Here is a 10,452-nt window from a genome sequence, read left to right on the forward strand (position 1 = left end):
TAATAGTAGAATAAGCAGTACTCTACTCTCTCTCTCTTTCTCTCTCTCTCTCTATCTGCTCCACGGCTGCCTTCCCTAGAAATTGAATGTCCCTTCTCTTTCTCTCTCATCCCCTTTTATAGGTAATAGAAGTCGGTGGGAGTGCTTGCTGTAACAGAATCAGAAACCCACTCTGTTTACGCAATGAAAATTTCTGGAAACTCTTACGCATCTGTGATGATTGGTGGGTCCAAGATTGATGTCAGACAAGAAATCTACTCCGTCCAGTGAGTTCATGTCAGATTTTTAGTCTAAAATGGACCAATTAGGCTTGAATTCGGCATGACCCATGAGATTTATGCTTCTACCGTTCGTCCTCTTTTTAGCCGGTTAACAACGGATCTCCATTGTTTCTTACGAATTTATCACCTAGTCTTAGATAAGAGGACCCTTGGTCTCCTATTAGACAGTCTGGATCGTCGAAACGATCAATGATCGTGGTCCACAACTTTCCCAAAATTTTGATTTTCCTGGACGTGCTTAAACCTTACGCAGATGCGCTGACGTGTTCGGTGGGGCCCAATTAACTTTTATTTTGAAAATCCACACCGTCTATTAGATTCACGACGAAAAATAATTCGAAAATGGATTGTTGGGCTTGGATTAGGTGTGGTCCACCGTTCTATCCATGTCACTGTCAATCTTCTGTTCAGCTGAGACGTTCACACGATCTCTTGCATGGGGGCAGAAAGACACCATGGATATAGTCGTGCCTACCCCATGGGGCGAGTGAACGGTTTAGATTGGTTATTTGAATGAGTAGTGGGCCCCATTAAGAGAGACCTACGGATGCTGGTGCGTCCGCTGTTGCTGGTGTGGAAAGAGTCTGGTAAGCCGACTTTGAATGGGATTCCCAGTCTGGTGCGGCTCGCGTGCGGACGTGCCATGTACACGCACGTCGCACTTGGGGTCCACTGTAATGCGTGTGATCAATCTACTCCGCTTATTCCTTTCTTCTTGTATATTAAATGGTTGAGACCAAAATTGAAGAATATCCAAATATCAGGTGGGCCCCATATCACTGTTTTAGTGGCTGATCTGTCAGTTGGGCCACTTTCACAGAGATCCAAGAGCTGAAATTCGACATGTACGGTTCATTTATGGTACTCAGGCTATATATGAAGTTTCGAGCCAAACGGATGGTGGGAATCCTGTGATGTTGTATTCTGGACGACTTTCAGGCCACTTGAACTTCAGTTGCTCAGTTTTCTTAGATTTCTGGCCTCGATCTTGGTCCCTTGGGGTCCATCCCTTACCTTGGTGCATTTTAAGAGTTAAATCCATGCTTTTAGCATCCTGATCCAGTCCAAGCTCGCAATTGCACCTTGCAACAGAAACACGATTAAATTGGGCTATTAAACGGTACCATGTTCATAAATCCAGGCAATAACTAGGTCTGATATGCAATATTTGACCCTTAACACTAACCCCCAAAAAAAGAAGTTATGTGGGTCCCACATGGTGTATGTAGCCACTTCGTCCATCCATCTGACACCAGCAAGATGGCTGCTGTATTGACGTCACAAGTTCTGCTCCATGATGTATACATTGATCCACACCATCCACTTGTGGGGCCCACTGTATGATGTATGTATTACATTCAAACCGTCCATCCGAATGGTGAGCTCATCTTAAGGCTTGAGACAAAAAAAAAAGACAGATCTAATTATTAAGTGGACCACACTGCCAAAAACAGTGGGGATTGAACGTGTACCATTGAAACTCTTTTGGGGTCACGGAAGTTTTGGACCAATATGGAATTTGTTTTCCTCTTAATTTAGGTATTTGTGACCATATGAACATATTGGATGGAAAATAAACGTTATGGTGACCCTGTGAGATTTAAACAGTGGAAATCATTATCTCCATTGTTATTTGTGGTATGGTCCAGATGATCTTCCGATATGATTCATTTTTTTGGGTAACGCTCTAAAATGATCTGTAAAATAGATGAATGGTGTAGATGGTGCGGCCCATGTGATGTGGCCCACTTGATGTATATGAGGCCCATTAGTGCGGCCCATGTGATGCAGCCCCACCTTGATGTATATGAGGCTTGTTGTTGCGGCTTACCTTGATGTATATGAGGCTCATTGTGATATGTTGGAGGCCCATGGGTTGTGGCCCATTGTGATGTATTTGAGGCCCATGGGACATGGCCCAATATGATGTCTGTGAAGCCCTTGTATAAGGCCCATGGTGATGTACTTGTGGCCCTTGAGGGAGGCCCATTGTGATGTATATTAACCCCTTGTGTAAGGCCCATTATGTTGTATATGGGTGTTGATACGATCAACCCCTCGCGAGCAAACTCTGTCGGCAATCCAGTCGAATGACAAAATCCTTCAGACATAAAAGAATGCGAAGCTGGAGAAGTGCGAGTTTTAGCACGTCGTGACGAGGGAGGGTGTCGCAGTGGACCGCTCGAAAGTTGATGCAGTGCGTCAGTGGGGCCAGCCCACGAACGCGTCCGAGATCCGCAGTTTTCTTAGCTTGGCGAGGTATTATCGACGATTTATCGAGGGATTCTCCCGTATTATAGCACCGCTGACCAGGTTAACTCGGAAGGGCACATAGTTTTTATAGAGTGATGCTTGTGAGCGAGCATTTGTGGAGCTGAAGGACTGCCTCACGTTTGCTCCTATCCTCACTCTTCCCTCTGGGAGTGATGGATTCGTTGTATTTACCGATGCCTCGCATATTGGTTTGGGTGTTGTCCTGATGCAGCAAGGGAGGCCAGTGGCTTATGTGTCTCACCAGCTCAAGGTCCATGAGCTGAACTACCTCACACATGATTTAGAGTTGGCAGCAGTCGTCTTCGCGCTGAAGGTGTGGAGGCACTATCTCTATGGGGTTAGGTTCGAGCTCTTCTCCGACCATAAGAGCTTGAAGTACCTATTCTCTCAGTCCAATCTGAACATGAGGCAGAGGCGCTCGATGGAGCTCTTGAAGGATTATGATTTTGATCTCTAGTACGACCCGAGCAAGGTGAACGTGGTAATGGATGCCCTTAGTAGTTAGCCACGAGGCTTGGTGGCACACATGATGATTCAGGAGTGGAGGATGCTCGAGGATATAACAGATTATGACTTCGAGTTTGGTTTGCAGTCTTCTATGTTCAACTATCGAGTCTGTCGATTCAACCCTCTCTTGTTGCAAGGGTGATCGAGGCTCAGTAGAAAGACGAGTCATTACAGGGTTACCGAGCAGAGGCAGCATCCGAGGAGCAGGCAGATTGGCAGATTGGTTCTGATGGTGGACTTCACTTCAGAGACCGATTATGTGTCCCAGATATTTTAGAGTTGCGCAGAGATCTTATGACCAAGGCACATCGATCGTGATTTTTTATCCACCCTGGCTCGATGAAGATGTACCGTGATATGAGGCGACAGTATTTTTGGATGGGGATGAAGTGCCAGATCGCCAGTTTTGTGGCTGAGTGTGACACATGTTAGCATGTCAAGGCCAATCATCAGAGACCCCCTAGTCCATTGCAGCCGTTGAGCATCCCGACGTGGAAGTGAGAGCATGTGTAGACAGATTTCATTATGGGTTTGCCGAGGACTCAGCGCGGTTATGACACCATTTGGGTTGTCGTGGATCTCCTGATGAAGTCGGCACATTTTCTTGCGATTCGTGCGACCTGGTCTTTGGACCAGCTTGCGAGGTTATTCATTGAGGAGATTGTGAGACTGCACGGCATTTCAGTGTCGATCATTTCTGATCGAGACCCGAGGTTTACGTCTCAGTTTTAGGGAAGCTTTCAGAGAATGATGGGGTCTATTTTATAGCTCAGCACCGCGTATCAATCGTAGACCAATAGGAAGACCGAGAGGGTCAACTAGATCCTTGAGGATATGCTTCGGGGTTGCGTGATTGACTTCGAGGGCAGCTGAGATGAGCATTTGTAATTGGCTGAGTTCGCATACAATAACAGCCATCAGGTGACCATTGGCATAACTCCTTTTGAGGCACTATATGGAGACCGTGCAGATCTCTGAGTTGTTAGACCGAGGTTAGAGAGCAACATCTCCTAAGTCCAGAGCTTGTGTAGCAGATGTCAGAGGCTATCGATATCATCAGGCAGAGGATGCGCACAGCTCAGAGCTGACAAATGAGTTTTGCTGATCGCCGGTGTCGTCCTTTGGAGTTCACTATTGGGAAAATATTGCATATCAAACCCATGAAGGGCGTAGTTCGATTTAGAGCGAAGGGAAAGTTTACCTCGAGATTTATAAGACCTTTCGAGATCACTGAGTGCGTTGGCGCCGTGGCCTATCAGCTTGCCTTACCATTTAAGTTATCTGGAGTTCACAACATTTTCTATGTATCTGTGTTGCAGAAGTGTGGGTCAGACGTAGTTCCTGTTATTGCTTGGCAGCCTCTGGAGGTTCGTGAGGATACTTCTTACATTGAACGGCCAGTTCGTATCCATAATCGGAAGGAGCAGGTCCTTCAGACTAAGGTCATTCCCTTAGTAAAGGTACAGTGGGGTCACCATTCTGTTGATGAGGCGTCTTAGGAGCGCGAGGCCGAGATTCGAGAGCGTTATCCCCGTCTCTTTGATGATTGATTATATGTTGTATCTTGTATGCTATCTCCGAATATATGATGATGCTATGTTTCCATTTTTCCTTATGAGTCTTGTCTAATTGTGTTATTAGTGTAAATTTTGAGGATGAAATTTTTATTGGGAGGGGAGAGCTGTAAGGACTGTATCATAGTTTGTACCGTTCCGTAGACTCCCACGATCCTCCCAGTCGAATTCCGGCAACCCGCGACCTATAATTAGCGTTTGCGCTTGACCCTAAGTCACATCCCAAAGATCTGAATTGGCTCGACTTGAAACTTGTAACCTAGAGACCGCGCCTCCACACGATTCGAACGTTGTGTCTCGCGCACCGATGCAATACCCAGGCCAAGATTTGTGGGCCCGCATTTATTTCGAGGAAAATGCCGCTCGTTGTGAATTCTGAGAGAATCTCTACAACCCATCACATCAATCAATCAAGTACAAGCAAGTACCCAACCCTTGCCTCTCCCATCCCTTTCTTACCAACAAAGACAAGCAACCCATACCCCATGCCACCTCACCCCTCACAAGTCAACTCTCTCTCTCTCCACCCATCCCTTTCTTACACCACACCATTCCTCTCTCCCATCCATTCCATCCATTTCATCCCATCATTCTCTCTCTCCATCTCATTCCATTCTCTACCATCCCAAGCAACAAGAGAGAAAATTCTAAGGAGAGAAAAGATCAAGGTCCACTTCCTACCCCCTCATCTCACCATCAAACCCTTCAAACTTCATCATCCACCCTTAAAGAGTTAGCTTAGGAGCCAAGGATTCTAAGGAGCTAAAGAAGAAGGCAATTGGTGGGTGTTTTGTAAGATTAGATTTCAGTTTTTGTGATGGACCAAGTGGGGCCTACCGATTGATGGTATGGATCTCATTTGGGATTCATCTTGATGTATGTATTGATGTATGTATTAGAGGGGCCCATAGTGGCAGGGGCCCTCCATCACACCATTTCTCTCTCTCTCTCTCTATCTATCTTTCTCTTTCATTGTTGATGGCCCACCTGATGATTTACATATTTTATCCATGCTGTCCATTTAGTGGACCACACCATGGTCCACTTGTGGGGCCCACCCTGCTGCTTGTCAGTTTGGACAGACCTTGATCAAGGATAAACACAAAGATCAGCTTTATTCAAAGTCGTTAGTGGGCCACATATGTGGACCCACCGTTAATACATGTATTGTATATTAGCACCGTCCGTCAGGATGGTGCCATGTGGGGCCCTACCTTAATGTATGAAATCTAGACCATCCGTTGGATGGACGTCCAACCTCCTGGATGCTGGACCTTTTTTAAAAAAAATAATAATAATAAATAAAATAATAAAATAATATATATTAATATATAACATATATGTATATTATTGTGGGCCCCATGTGGGACCGACCTACTATGAAAAGCAGATTGGCTAGTGTACCTCCAGCAGCTATAGCTACCGTGAAGATGTCAGTAAGTCCTGTAGGACCCACCGTTGAAGTACGGGTCTTACACACCGTCCAGATGGCTGGACGGTGGGACCCACCTCTGATGTATCTGTTTCTCCACACCGTCCATCTGGTGTGGGTCTCACGCAGCAGCAGTTGCTGATGGATTTACTACAAAGCTCTGTGGGCCCCACCGTGAGGTATGTTTTATATCCCAACCGTCCATCTGTTTTGGCAACAGGTGGGACCTGCAGTGACGTCACCAAGTTTTGTAGGTCTCGCATGGTGTATGTAGCCACATCGTCTATCCATCTTATAGCAGCAAGATGGCTGCTGTATTGACGTCACAAGTTCTGTGGGTCCCTCCATGATGTATACGTTGATCCACATCGTCAATGTGTGGGGCCCACCGTATGATGTATGTATTACATTCAAACCGTCCATCTGAATGGTCAGCTCATCTTAAGGCATGAGACAACAAAAAAAGACAGATCTAATTATCAACTGGACCACACTGCCAAAACAGTGGGGATTGAATGTGTACCATTGAAACTCTTCTGGGGTCACGGAAGTTTTGGACCAATATGGAATTTGTTTTCCTCTTAATTCAGGTATTTGTGACCATATGAACATATTGGATGGAAAATAAATGTTATGGTGACCCTGTGAGATTTAAACCGTGGAAATCATTATCTCCACTGTTATTTATGGTATGTTCTAGATGATCTTCTGATATGATTCATTTTTTTTGGGTAACGCTCTAAAATAATTTGTAAAATAGATGAATGGTGTAGATGGTGCGGCCCATGTGATGTGGCCCACTTGATGTATATGAGGCCCATTGGTGCGGCCCATGTGATGCGACCCCACCTTGATGTATACGAGGCTTGTTGTTGCAGCTTACCTTGATGTATATGGGGCCCATTGCGATATGTTGGAGGCCCATGGATTGTGGCCCATTGTGATGTATTCGAGGCCCATGGGACGTGGCCCAATATGATGTGTGTGAGGCCCTTGTATGAGGCCCATGGTGATGTATTTGTGGCCCTTGAGGGAGGCCCATTGTGATGTATATTAAGCCCTTATGTAAGGCCCATTATGTTGTATATGAGGCCCTGGCGTGATGCCCATTATATTGTGTATGAGGCCTTTGTGTATGGTCCAATGGGATGTGCTTTGGGCTCTTATGTGAGGCTATGGGCCCACTATATGTTAGGCTCTATGTGGGCCACTCCTTGGGAGCAATGTTTGTTAAATGTCCACATTTTGACCTTCCCTTAGGCCTTATTAGGCCCATTCTCATCATTCTCTAAGTGGGTTAACCCTAATCATTAGGCCCCATTGATGTTGCATGGTCCATCATCGCCGTAGACGGATGGCTCCGTGCTATCGGATTTGGCATATCCACGTCCGAGGGCCGATTTTTATATTATAGTTTAGATCGGCTGTTCATCTATGAACCCCACCTTGTATATAGGCCAATTATCGATATTGATTATGAGTATGTGATAGCATAGCATCATGATACATGCCCATATGCATCATCTGCATGCTTGTGATGAGATGAGGTTGACAATTGCATATGCCTTCTGGTAAGTTGTTTATGGGACTCTCTGATAGGCGGTGTTGTCCCTCATGAGTGCCTGGTACCCGCAGGATTGATGCATGACTGGATTATATGACTCATGCATCTTACATTGTGTGATGTGGTTACTATACGCCCTAGCGACATCAGGGCCGTGGCGTCCACAGGCACATGTGGAGAGCCAAATTGGATATCAAAAATACTGTTACTAGCATTGGGGTGCCATAGATGTCATTGGGTGAAAATCCCTAAACTGATGGTACCAGAGGATGATTCCAACTCTGAGACCGAGTGGATACATGAGCGCACAAGGGCCGAATACCAGGAAGCCGCGTTTTTCATTGTGTTGTGGTCAGTTGAAAAGGTGTGTAGCCTTACCCGCCCGAGGGTAGGGGACAATTGCTAGGCTGAGTATGACCAGTTCGTAAATGGTTCCACTATCAACGTGTTGGATAGGTATTGGCAGGCTATTGGCCATGCAGATAATGAGGTTTCTTATGCTCACTTGGACTGCGCGCTTGGGAAAGGGGTAGTGTCATTTGGAGTATATTAAATCCCGGTGATTATCCAGAGTGAGAACTGTACTGATATTTGATGCCCTAATGATGAGCTGCATTGATATGTGGATTCAGATGAGGATTGGTATGCTTGAGTTGCATCTTGCATTGCATGGCGTTTGTATGACCGACATCATTCACGTCTGGCATCGTATGGCCTTGATATGGCCAATAACATTCAGCATCACATAGCCTTGGTACGACTGATAGTATTCATGGGTTCGCTAGCATATTTCGCATTACTCTGATATTGCATTCTGAGCATGCTTATATTGCATACACACTCTCACCACCCTCTAAGCTTTCTATAAGCTTATACACGATTGATGCATGCAGGTGCCGCCAAGACGCAATCGTAACTTAGTAGGAGCAAGAGCGTGCAGTCGAGCTTCAGGAGTTTCCGTTACTATTATCATTGTATTTTCCTTTATGTGCATTGTACCTTAAAGTTTTTTATCATAGTGGATTTTGTAATGGTGTCTTGGTTGATGTTCGTGTGTTATGCTTATAGTTATGCTTGTTACGGAATAAATTCATGCTAAAAAATCCTCCTTATAAGATCCCAAGATCGGAACCTGGTATATGGCGGCTCAGTTACATTTGGAGATGGAAGCAACTGGAAGATAATTGGCCAAGGTAATGTACAACTTCCTAACTTACCTCTCTTCGAAAATGTTCAATATATTAAAGGATTAAAATATAAGCATATCTTAAATTTGTGATAATAAGTATAGTGTAAAATTTTCAGATTACAGATGTGGGATTATAAATGAGAAAGGAAATGTAATATTAAATGGACGCAGAATGTCTAAAAATTACCATATAATTGATAATTCTTGTTCAATAAACCATTCATGTTACATGGTTCAAACAAACGAGACTGAACTATGGCATAAACGTCTTGGACATGTAAATTATAGAGTTCTATATAAATTGGGCAAAAGAGATTACTTATGTGGCCTACCCAAATTGAAAAAGAAAGAAAAAGTCTGTGGCGCATGTCAAATAGGCAAGCAAATTAGGAGTAATCGCACGAAAGTGAACTCCTTAGCCGCGGCTAGACCTCTTAAACTTCTTCATATGGATTTTATTGGACCAACTAGAATGAAGAGTAGAAGCGGAAAGAAATATTTTCTGGTTATAGTTGATGACTACACTAGATATACTTGGGTAGCCTTTCTAAGAGAAAAATCAGATACTCTTGATGAAGTTAGAAAAAATTTAAAACATATCCAAATTGAAAAAGAATTATTTGTGGTCAAAATTAGAAGTGATCATGATACCGAATTTGAAAATAGCAATTTTGAGAAATACTGAATTGATCATGGTATATTGCATGAATTTTTTGCTAAAAAAACACCTCAACAAAATGGAGTTGTTGAAAGAAAAAATAGAATTCTACAAGAAATGGCAAGTGTAATGCTAAATAGCATGAACCTACCTTAAAATCTATGTGCTAAAGCTGTTAGTACTGTATGTTATATAATTAATCGTGTTTATATTAGAAAAGCTAAAAACAAAACAGCTTATGAACTATAGTTTAATAAAAAGCCCATAGTTAAATATTTTCAAACTTTTGGAAGCAAATGCTTTATTTTACGTGATCGAGAAAATTTGAAAAAATTTGAAGCCAAAAGGGATGAGGGATTATTTCTAGGTAATGCTCTCTAAATAGTCGGGCATACCGTGTTCTTAATAATAGAACTAGGGTTATACAAGAATCTATAAATGTTGTGATAGATGATTGACAAATCACACCCAGTCCTAATCAAAATGATGATGATGATGTCAATTTGATTAATATACCTGAATCTTCATCTAAGTCAGGCAATACTGAGTTAACATTAGTCAAAGACCATCTGACTGATCAACTACTTGGTAACCCTCGCACTGGCATTCAAAGAAGAAGACAATTATAAAATATATGTAATCATGTTTACTTCTCAAATTAAAACGGGTAATGTAAATAAAGCACTCGCTGATGAAAGTTGGATTAATGCCGTGTAGGAAGAATTAAATCAATTTATTAGAAATGATGTATGATATTTGGTTTCCAGACCGACTGATAAGCATGTGATTGGAATCAAGTGGATTTTTAAAAATAAAACTGATGAAATAGGAAACATTATCAGAAATAAGGCACGACTAGTTGTACAAGGTTATACTCAAATAGAAGGTATTGATTACGATGAAACCTTTGTACACGTTACGCGCCTTGAATCAATTAGATTATTTATTTCGATTGCATGTCATAAAAAATTTA

The sequence above is a fragment of the Magnolia sinica genome, chromosome 11 (genome assembly GCF_029962835.1).
Source record: "Magnolia sinica isolate HGM2019 chromosome 11, MsV1, whole genome shotgun sequence".
In the NCBI taxonomy this organism is placed as follows: Eukaryota; Viridiplantae; Streptophyta; class Magnoliopsida; order Magnoliales; family Magnoliaceae; genus Magnolia; species Magnolia sinica.